The sequence below is a fragment of the Paroedura picta genome, chromosome 2 (genome assembly GCF_049243985.1).
Source record: "Paroedura picta isolate Pp20150507F chromosome 2, Ppicta_v3.0, whole genome shotgun sequence".
Classification (NCBI taxonomy): Eukaryota; Metazoa; Chordata; class Lepidosauria; order Squamata; family Gekkonidae; genus Paroedura; species Paroedura picta.
In genome coordinates, this window is record NC_135370.1 from 114,639,305 (window position 1) to 114,649,320 (window position 10,016).

Below are 10,016 nucleotides of genomic sequence, written 5' to 3' on the forward strand. Positions count from 1 at the left end.
GGCGATCAGAGAATTCACCTGCTGCTGGATCTGTCCATAATTCAGGCCCCGCACTAGGTGAATTCTCTGATCCCCTGATGAAACCTGCGGTAAAATGCATAGGGCTTTGGATGACAATAAACCAGACCCTTCTCCCTTAGCACTTTCCCCTTTGTTCTACCGGCAGCAAAAAAAAGGGAATGTTTCCCCCCACCCCCCAACACAGGCTCCAAGTAGGAAGAAGGCCTGGGGGGGCAGGATGCGGGATCCCTTCTTCCCCAGTGGAATTCTGAGGTCATTTGGGTTCTCTTTCATTTTTTAGAAAAGCCACACCCTTCTACGTCCATTGATTTCAGTAGACTCAGGTGTAATACTACGCACCTCTGAAAGTTTCCCAGATACATCTTTTGACAAATATACAAATCCACTTTTCAGACAGGGCCCAAAAAGATGCACATGGCGTGATTATGCTGATAAGTGAAAAAGGGCTGTCTCCCACAGAGCTCTGTATTGAGAGACAGTTGTAAACCCATACAGGGAGATTCCACAGGACGCTAGTTGGAAACATATTACTCTGCCTTCCTTACCACTGCAGATCCCAGATCTATATGACTCACAATAATATTTGGAGGCCTCAGTTCGAAAGCATAGCTTATTGCAGCACCATTCACTCCTTTGAAATGAATGGGTACCATACTCGCTTGGTGGCTTCATGTTCCCTAGCAAGTGTCATAGTTGTTACATGAGTTACAATGCGCTAAGTGCTAGAATAGTGAGTTGATAGAATGGACAGGAAAACCTGGGCCTGCAGTCCTTTTTCATCCAGGAACCTCAATCAGTGACTTTGGGCCAGGCGCTTTCTTTCAGTGACATTCTGTCCTCATGGCTATCCTTGGAAGGCAAGAGTAGAAACAGAACTAAGGAACTCTCACTTGGAGTTACAGTGCCATAATGCAATTGCGGCATTGTGATGCCCAGGTATACTGCTGAAGGTTTATGGTGCTGAAACTTTAAGTCTGAACTAGTTACAATGCTATAACTTAAAGTAAGAACATACTAGCTATGGCTTCGTAAGGAGGGCTGAAGTTATAGGTGTCAGGATGTGCCAGTTGTTGGCTGGTTTAGTTCTGATCACTCCTTCCCTAGAATAAAGTTTGATCTCCAGCAGCAAAAGGCATGGTGGCAATGATCCAGGATAAGTAGTTACCCTCCTGTAGAAGTCAGTGGATCAGCAAAATGGTCAGCCTCTGTCTGCCATACCCACACAGTTCCAACAAAGCAGAGAATCCCAATCAACTAATTTTGTAAACCATGCTGGGTGTATTAGATTCAAATGACAAAATAGATGGACAGAGCCAGGCACATCAGCAAGTACATGTATGATGGTACAGGTAATGGCAGCTCTGTGCAGAGCTGGCCGATGCCTGTGAATGGAAGCCATACTTCTAATTTGTGTCCCTTATTTATTTTTATCTCTGAGCAAATGTCTGCCTGTTGGGACTAGCCACTTGATGTGTAATGTGAAACGCCACTGCACGTTGCTATGTGAAGGGGGACCTCCAGGCAGTGAGGTTATGGTTGGATGAGTAAGTGTGGGATGGCTAAAATGTTATCATTTCCATTCCTGTGTTTCCTTGTCAGAGGACTGCTGTCATTGCTCATAATTTGCTTCCCACCTTCTGACAAGAAGCTGGCATTTCTCTAGTCATTTCTTGGCTTTTCAGAACAGTGGTTCAGGCTTTCGGCCTAGCAGAATTATGGAAGGCTTCTCTCCGGGAAACTAATGTCATGATGACTTGCAAGGACAGAGAGGGAGATAAGGGGATGAGACGGACACAGGTGCAAGTGAGATAATGGGAGCTTCAAGGATAGGGACAGTGCATGGAGCCCTGCTTGGGGATGGATTGCTTGACTTTGACCATGTAGTTGCTGCAGAAGTTGCTCCATGTACTAGCTGCATGGTCATATTTCTTAACTGAACACCTGAGTGGCCAAACATGATCTTGGCAGCTGCTGGCATCCTGGGGTAAGGGAAGATTCTTCATTCTAACTTGTACCCACCTTTTGGTCATACTTATGGGTCAGTTCTTTCTTTCCCACCCTTCTCCACAGACTCAGGACAGATCACAACAGTTCAAGGTACAATCAATATATGGATTAAAGTATAAAATGTATATTTAATTGCAAAAAGCAGCCTCCTTCTCTCTGAAGGAAGAGGGGAATCATATGATATTATGAGGTTTCAGCTAATTGCTTTCAATAAGAAAACTCAATGTGCAATGTGCAATTTTTATTGGAAAAAAGAGTTTTTTATACCTTGCTTTTCACTGACCAAAGGCTTACAATCACCTTCTCTTCCTCCCCCCACAACAGACACCCTGTGAGGTAGGTGAGGCTGAGAGAGTTCTGACAGGACTGCTCGGCCCAAACAGTACTATCATGGCTGTGAGTAGCCCAAGAACACCCAGCTGGCTGCATGTGGAGGAGTGGGAAATCAAACCCAGCTTGCCAGATTAGAAGTCGCCACGATCCAAAGCCATCCAAGAGCTTTGCTAAGACTAATATTTGCTGCTAGCTGCCCACTGCCCTGCTTTAACCCCCATGTTCCCCCTGTTACCTCCACCAGTCCTGGGGTGCAAAGGTCCTGGGATGGGCAAAATCAGACATGGTTTTGACAGATACGTATCTGCTTTGTTCAACTTTGAACTTTTTCTGGTCTCTGTCTCAGTCTGGTCAGGTAACACTTGAGTTAGAGGACTACAAAGCCTGCCTAAGTATTTCAGCCAAACAAATTTTATGTCCAGTGGCACCTTTAAGATCAACAGAGGTATAAGCTTTCATGTGCAAACACACTTTTTCAGATACTGTGAAATAGAATTTCCTCAACTATTAGGGATAGGTTGGATGGGGGAGTTATACCCTTTAATGCCATAAACTCCAGTTTATACCTTAAATAAAACTTTGTTGGATTCAAACATTGTCCTGCTGATTCAGACCAACATGGTTACCTACCTGCAACCTAAGTATAAACTAAGTATAAGTATAACGAACCTAAGGTTCGTTATGTATTCCCTTGCTTTGCACTGCTCTTATATTGTACATTCCCCCCACATCTCTTTAAATAAACCTTACTAAATATTCCCCTGTGATATTATTTGGGGATCAGGGCTTCATCCTCAACCTGCAATGGCTACAGGTGTCCCACCTTGAATGGCTGACTTCTTGATTACTATCCGGTAGGACAAAAGGCCTAATCAGAGAGACTGAAGATGGCAGTGAGGATTCGCTCCCCTGCTTTGTGTTTTCCTTTGCCTCGATCTGTCACTAAGGCTTGACACCTCTGTTGCATTTAACATCCCCATCCAGGTACTGTGGTTTAAGTTACACATCTGACCCTTGAGTGAAGAACATGTGTGAAGTTGAGGGATGGGTTGTTTGGCGTAGTCAAGGCAATACCACTGGCATATAAGTGCATGAGTAGCATACAGAATCTGTGGCAGTAGCCATAATTGTTGCTGTGAATGTTCTTTCCCCCCCCCTCCCACCTCCTAGTTGAATCATTGCTGTTTATGGGAAACAGGATCCTGAGCCATGGCACTGGCAGAACAGCCAGCTTGGTGTAGTGGTTAAGAGCGGTGACTTCTAAGTTTGATTCCCCACTCCTTCACATTCAGCGAACTGGATGACCTTGGGCCAGTGACAGTTCTGTCAGAGGTTTCTTAGCCCCACCTACCTCACTGGGTATCTGTTGTGGGGAGAGGAAGGGAAAGCAATTGTAAGCTGTTTTGAGACTCCTCCAGGAAGTGAAAAGTGAGGTACAAAACCCCAGCTCTTCTCATAAGTTCAGAAGTAGTGGAGACCATTTTTGGATGGCATCCCATGTCTACTCTGCTTCACAAGATTGCTTTGGTGCTATGGTGCATCAACTGTCAAGAGTGTCCGAGAATAGAGAGAGAGAGAGAAATGTGATAACCAAATAGTAACACAACATATGGATTTCAACCAGCCATTTCCTGAGGTAATGTACCGGTACCACTTTTCATCTTGTAATCCACAGACCTTAACTCCAAATCCAGTAGGATGCATTTTCAGTGTTTTTGCATTTTCAAAGTGTGTTTTTTTCAGTGAAATTTCACTGTCGTTTGGTATGCATATATATTAACATTTTTCCATTCTTATAAAATTCCATCTACCATTTTCAAGAGCAAGATAAGGTCCCACCCTAGGAGGAACACCCACACACTCCTGAGTGGTAAAATATCAACTTATAATGGCCTGAAAATGTGCATCCACTAGAGCATTTAAATTAAATTACCACATTTTCAGGAACTACCATTTTCATTAAAATGCCTCTTCCCCACATTACATGCCCCATTAACTACATCTTGGTTTAAAACATTGGAAATTGGTGCTGGTATCATGCATGGAACCACAGACACTCAGCTACCTGGCTTAGAATGATTATTGCATTCAAAGAGGCATATGTCTTCATGTGCAACGAATCTATCCTAAGTCAGTGTGCATCAACAGCCTTAATGCAGAAGTAAAAATACACACAATGGTCACAATCTAGCCAAAGGTAAGTTCACTCCAGTTAGAGATATAAACAGTTGCTAACCTCTTTCTGGTTGGGATCAACTGGGTTTAGTAAAACATTCCTTGAGTTAGTGCCCCATAGATTCCCTGCTTTTCAAGGAACCAAATTGCAAGGGAGATCCAAGACTACCTATCTAAACCTAACAGCTTCTACCAGAAGTTAAATGATGCTTCCTGAGGAGAAGAGATAAATCTTTCTACCAAATGGAGTAGTGTAGCGCCACTCCACGAGGGAGGAATATGTCTTCCTAGCTCCAGCTGGTGATCAGTTTATTTCCTCAGTCATATGGAATTGATGGACTTTGTCATGTTATCCTAGTCTCTGGAACTGCAAATGCAGTCCTGGTTCATATGAAATGCCGAAGCCTTGTTTAAAACTTTCTGAGCTCTTTGCCTTCTGCAGCATCTGAAACATAAATTCTAGAGGCTCAAGAAATCATCTTCCCCAGAAAATGACAATGGACTGGCTGGATCACAGATATACTCTAAGAGTAGGGACCATTCTATACCTGGAAAATATAGTGAAAGGCTTACTTACCTTTTGCTGACACCATAGTTTTGGCATTTTACACAACGTTGTCAGCATCCAGTGTCCCAGCAGCAAACTGGCAGCTACATCCTCCATTCTAAAGCACTAGTGAGAGAAGATGGCCTCTCTTCTGATAAATTTTGTAGGCTTTTATTTAATGGTGTTCTTCTGAATGTAGTCCGCATAATTTCATAACCTACAGGCTGACACTGTATTGCTAACAATATCTAGGTCTACCAAAATTAATGCAATTAGAGGTGCCTAACTCAGCATAGCATTAGCCTGCTGTTGTTTTAGAAGCTGTGCTCTGAGGAGCCTATGGAGCCATATTGGCATGATCAAAATTGCACTCCTCAGGATACCATGCAGTGCAAGCCACCTGACATCAGGTACAGTTGCAGAATCGGTGCTTCAATATAAACAGAAAAAGCCATGCTGTCAGTACAGAGAGCTCTGATATCATTTATATTTGTGTAAGGGCAGAGGATTCATTACTAGCACCCCCTTAACTTCCAGCCCCTAGCTAGCAGCGCTTTGAGAGAATGACAAGGCAGAGATGATGTCATACACTGAATGCGGTGGCATTCCTCCATTTCTGTTTGCAACCAATGGGTGGGAGGGGCAAGATGGCTCTGCAGTGAACCGGAAAAAGATATTTATGCCCAGAGAAAAGAACACAGGCCCTTGCACGTACTCTAGCATGAACCACTTTGGCATGAGGCCTGTACCTATTGTATCATTGCAATTCAAGTGCCACAGCTCAGCTGTCACAAACAAATTTATATCTAGGACTGCTCTGTCAGGCCCAATTTGCATCTGGTCCATGAGTATTGCATGCAAATAGCTTTTCTCTTTTAAACGTTCCTTTCAAATCACAAATACCTTTCTCTGGACCACCCACACTTCCTTTAAAGTCTGGCTTCATATTTTGAGTCAGTGGTTAATGTTGTAAAGCATCCTACTAACAGAGTTTTAACATGTGGACTGGCTAAGTAACATCTTTGAGTGCATGTTTCAGGCTTTTTGTAACACTGGCCATGCAGTTTGTTTATTAACACCCTACAAACTAGGCATGTTGAGTTGATTCTTTTGTGAGTAAGAAATCACAATTTTTTCTTTAAAAAAATTAATTTAAAACAGAGATAGATCAGTGTACTATGGATTCTCCAGTTTTTTAGCCACTTCATCCTTAAATCTACAGACCAGTTCTGTTTGAACAGCAGAAGTCCCCTTCTGAGAGACAGTGTGGTGTCGTGTTTAAGAGCAGTGGACTATAATCTGGAGAACTGGGCGTGATTCCCCATTTCTCAACATACAGACAACTGGGTGACCTTGGGCTAATCACAATTCTCTTGGAGCTGTTCTCACTAAGCAGTTCTCTTGGAGTTCTTTCAGCCTCACCTACCTCACAGGGTTTTGTAGAGAGAGGAAGGTGTTTGTAAGCCGCTTTGAAAAACTAGTTATAAATACCAACTCTTCTTCTCTTCTACAGATGACACATCTAGTTAAAGTCAACATACATAGAGGGGGAGAGAAACAAATGCCCTCTTGGCCCTTCTTCCACTTGTGACCCAATTTATTGGCCCTGCCTCTACTTACAGATTGTTTCCAAACCATGAGCACCATACTTGCACCAGTAGTAATGACACACATATAGGCTCCATCCTCATTGCAAGCAACATTTGAAAAAGCAGCATTCCTGATCACAGATGAAGAATTTATATGCATAAAGTTCTATGCACATGGTTGTCATACCCACATTCCAGCAACTGTGTGTAGTGAACAGTGATACTTGCCAGTATGGCGAGCTCCCTTACCCATTTCCCCACACTGAGGTAAATTTTCCTTCCAAAATTACATTTCTGTTCCCTCACTGACTGAGCTGCTCAAGTAATGTGGTTTCTTTATTGTAGACAATAAAAGTTCTTGTCCCACCCTGTCACTGATGGATAGCTTGGCTTCTAACTCAGCCCTGGAACAATGAGGGAAGATATAGAAGCTCTCTTTTCTAAACCCCTTTTGAATGAGATGGTGGTAAAGTCAAATCAAATAAAAGATTTTATTAAACACAGAGGGAAAGTTTAGGTGGAATGTAGAGTTAAAACTTTGTTGCAGGAATTTAGTAGTTGTATTTTTCAAAATGGTCGTGGCACCCGAGACCACATTGTAAATTTGCGCTGGATTCTTGAAAAAGCCCATGAATACCAAAAGGCAATCTATTTATGCTTTATTGATTATTCTAAAATGTTTGACTGTGTTGATTACAAGAAGCTATGGGATGCCTTACATGAATTGGGAGCGTCGTCCTACTTAACCCACCTTGTCAGTTCATTGTACACCAACCAGGAGGCCACAGTACAAACAATATATGGAGACACTGATTGGTTCAAGGTCAATCAAGGAGTGAGACTAGGGTGTTTCTTATCACACTTTCTTTTTAACATTTATTCAGAGGTAATTATGAGAAAGCTTAATGGAAGAATCTACGATTGTCAAAATTGGAGGTCATAACTGATAGACTAAAAGAAGAAAGTCAAAAGATGGGACTATACCTAAATATCAAAAAGACTAAGATCATGACAACTGCTGGCAGTAGCACCAAAGTCACGATTGACGATGAGAATATTGAATGTTTTGATGATTTCATCTTTCTTGGCTCTATGATCAAACGGCGAATAACACTGGTCAGGAACGCAATGTTAAGCATGAACTAAATATGGAAAAGCAAAGATATCAGACTTAATACAAAGTGCCAGCTAGTCAATGCCATTGTCTTCCCCATAACAATCTATGGATGTGAAAGCTGGACCCTGAAGAAAGAACACAGGAGGAGAATAGATGCTTTTGAATTATGGTGTTGGAGACGAATGCTGCGATTACCATGGACAGCCAAAGTTACCAACAAGACATTTTAGAGCAGTAGTCCGCAACCTTTGTCAGGCTGCGGTCCGCTGCGCCGGGGTGCGGGGAGAGGGTGACCCGGGGCCCTGCGCGTGCGCGGCAGCCCCGGCGCAAATGCGCATGCGCGGACTTGCCGTGCGTGCGTGTTTGTGCCCCCGCCGGACGCAAACGCGCACGCATGGCAAGTCTGCGCGTGCGTGTTTGCGCCGCCAGCATGCCAGCGACAGCAGCTCCCTCTCCCCGCCCCTCCAGGCCGCAAGGAAATCAGCCGCCGGGCCGCAAGCTTCTCTTCCCGCCCCCTCCCAAAGCAAGAAGCTTGCCGGGCCGCAAGCTGATCGACCGCTTCGGCGGCCGTTTTGCTCGCAGCCTGGCAAGCTTCTCGCTGTGGGGGGGGGGCGGGAAGAGGGAGCCGCGGCCCAGCGCCGAGGCTTTCGTGGCCCGGCACCGGGCTGCAGACCGGGGGTTAGGGACCACTGTTTTAGAGAAGAGCAAAACAACTATGTCATTAGAAGGCAAGTTATTACGGCTAAAGCTCACTTACTTTGGACACATCATGTGATCAAACTTGTTAGAAAAATTATTAATGCTCGGCATGGTCAGTGGCAAAAGGAAACATGGTCGCCAAAGTATCTGCTGGCTCGATACTATCAAAGCCAATGCAGGGATGACCATGAACCAATTAAAAGAAGCAGTCATTGACAGAAACGTATGGCAAAAACTTTCCTATAGAATCGCTAAGGGTCGGACACGACTGAATGGATATCATCATCATCATCATCATCATATTTTTTGCATCTTCAGTGCAGGCTTTTGAGAGTTACAGAAGCTTTCCCCTAATTTTTATCATTCTTACTAGCGAGAGGCTTTTGTTTCTGTGTTGTAAAACCTTCAGTATTTTTCTCTTGAGATCCTGTCCAGGTTCCCCCAGCTGACCTGCCCACCCTGGGCTCCTGGCTAAAGGACTAGACACCGCCTTTTCTCCCACCAAAGGGTAGAAGAAGAGGGGGGGAACGTGCCCTGGACCCTGAGGACAAGAGTGACCACAATGGGAGGACTGGGGAGGACCAGGACCAGGACCCACCCCAAGTCCACCCGATAACCCCAGCCATGCCCCAAGTAGGAATCACTGTAGTGACAGGTCACAGGAAGACCAAGAGCTGCAAGTCCCTGCCAGCCCCAACAAAGGAGGTGGCAATACCCCACAGGCCCCCAAGCCAGGCGGAGACAACCAGCCAATGGAATGGAGCCAGCAGGGAAAGACCTGCTGTAGATCCCACAGCCAGAGACTTGGCCTCCAACCAGTTGCAGCTGAGTGGGCACTGTAGAGACCCAACATCATGGGAACCCAGGAAAGCCTGAAGCAGGCCAGGAAAAAGAAGAGGGGTGGAAGAGACATGGAAGCACACGGCTGGGTTGATATCACCTCAGCCAGGGGTAATTGGGGGAAAGACTGGGAATAGAGGGGATGGATAAAAGGCTGCTGGGAAGGAGACGCTGGGGCAGCAAGTAAAGAGAGAAAGGAAACTAGAGAGAAAGAAAGATGCAAGTTGTATGGAGCTTGGAAAGGAAGGAACAAGCTGAGCTAAAGCAGCTGGACAGCCAGGAGAGTCTGGAGCATGTAAAGCAGAGGGCCTGGAGCAAGGGAACATTGGCAGCAAGGGTAGCAGTGGTGAGGATGAACTTCTCTGATTATCTTGAAGACTGTCATGTACCTCAATCTCTCTTCCTTAGAAACACCAGCTTCCTTCCAACTTCTGGGATGTCCACAGAAATATCGTTCCACACCACACCAGGAAAATCCTCACAGATAATTTGCCCCTTTAATTGGACAGAGAGTTTTCTTCTCTCCCTAGAAAATTTCTCCCTTTTCCTTTAGGCCTGATTGGAAGTCTCAATTCCACTACGCGATTCATTCTGCCAAACAGTATTCCCAGTTATGTCTGTGCTGACCTGCTTTCATTTTAGACTGAATTAGGACTATTTAGTCAAAGCTGTGTCTTCTGACAGACAT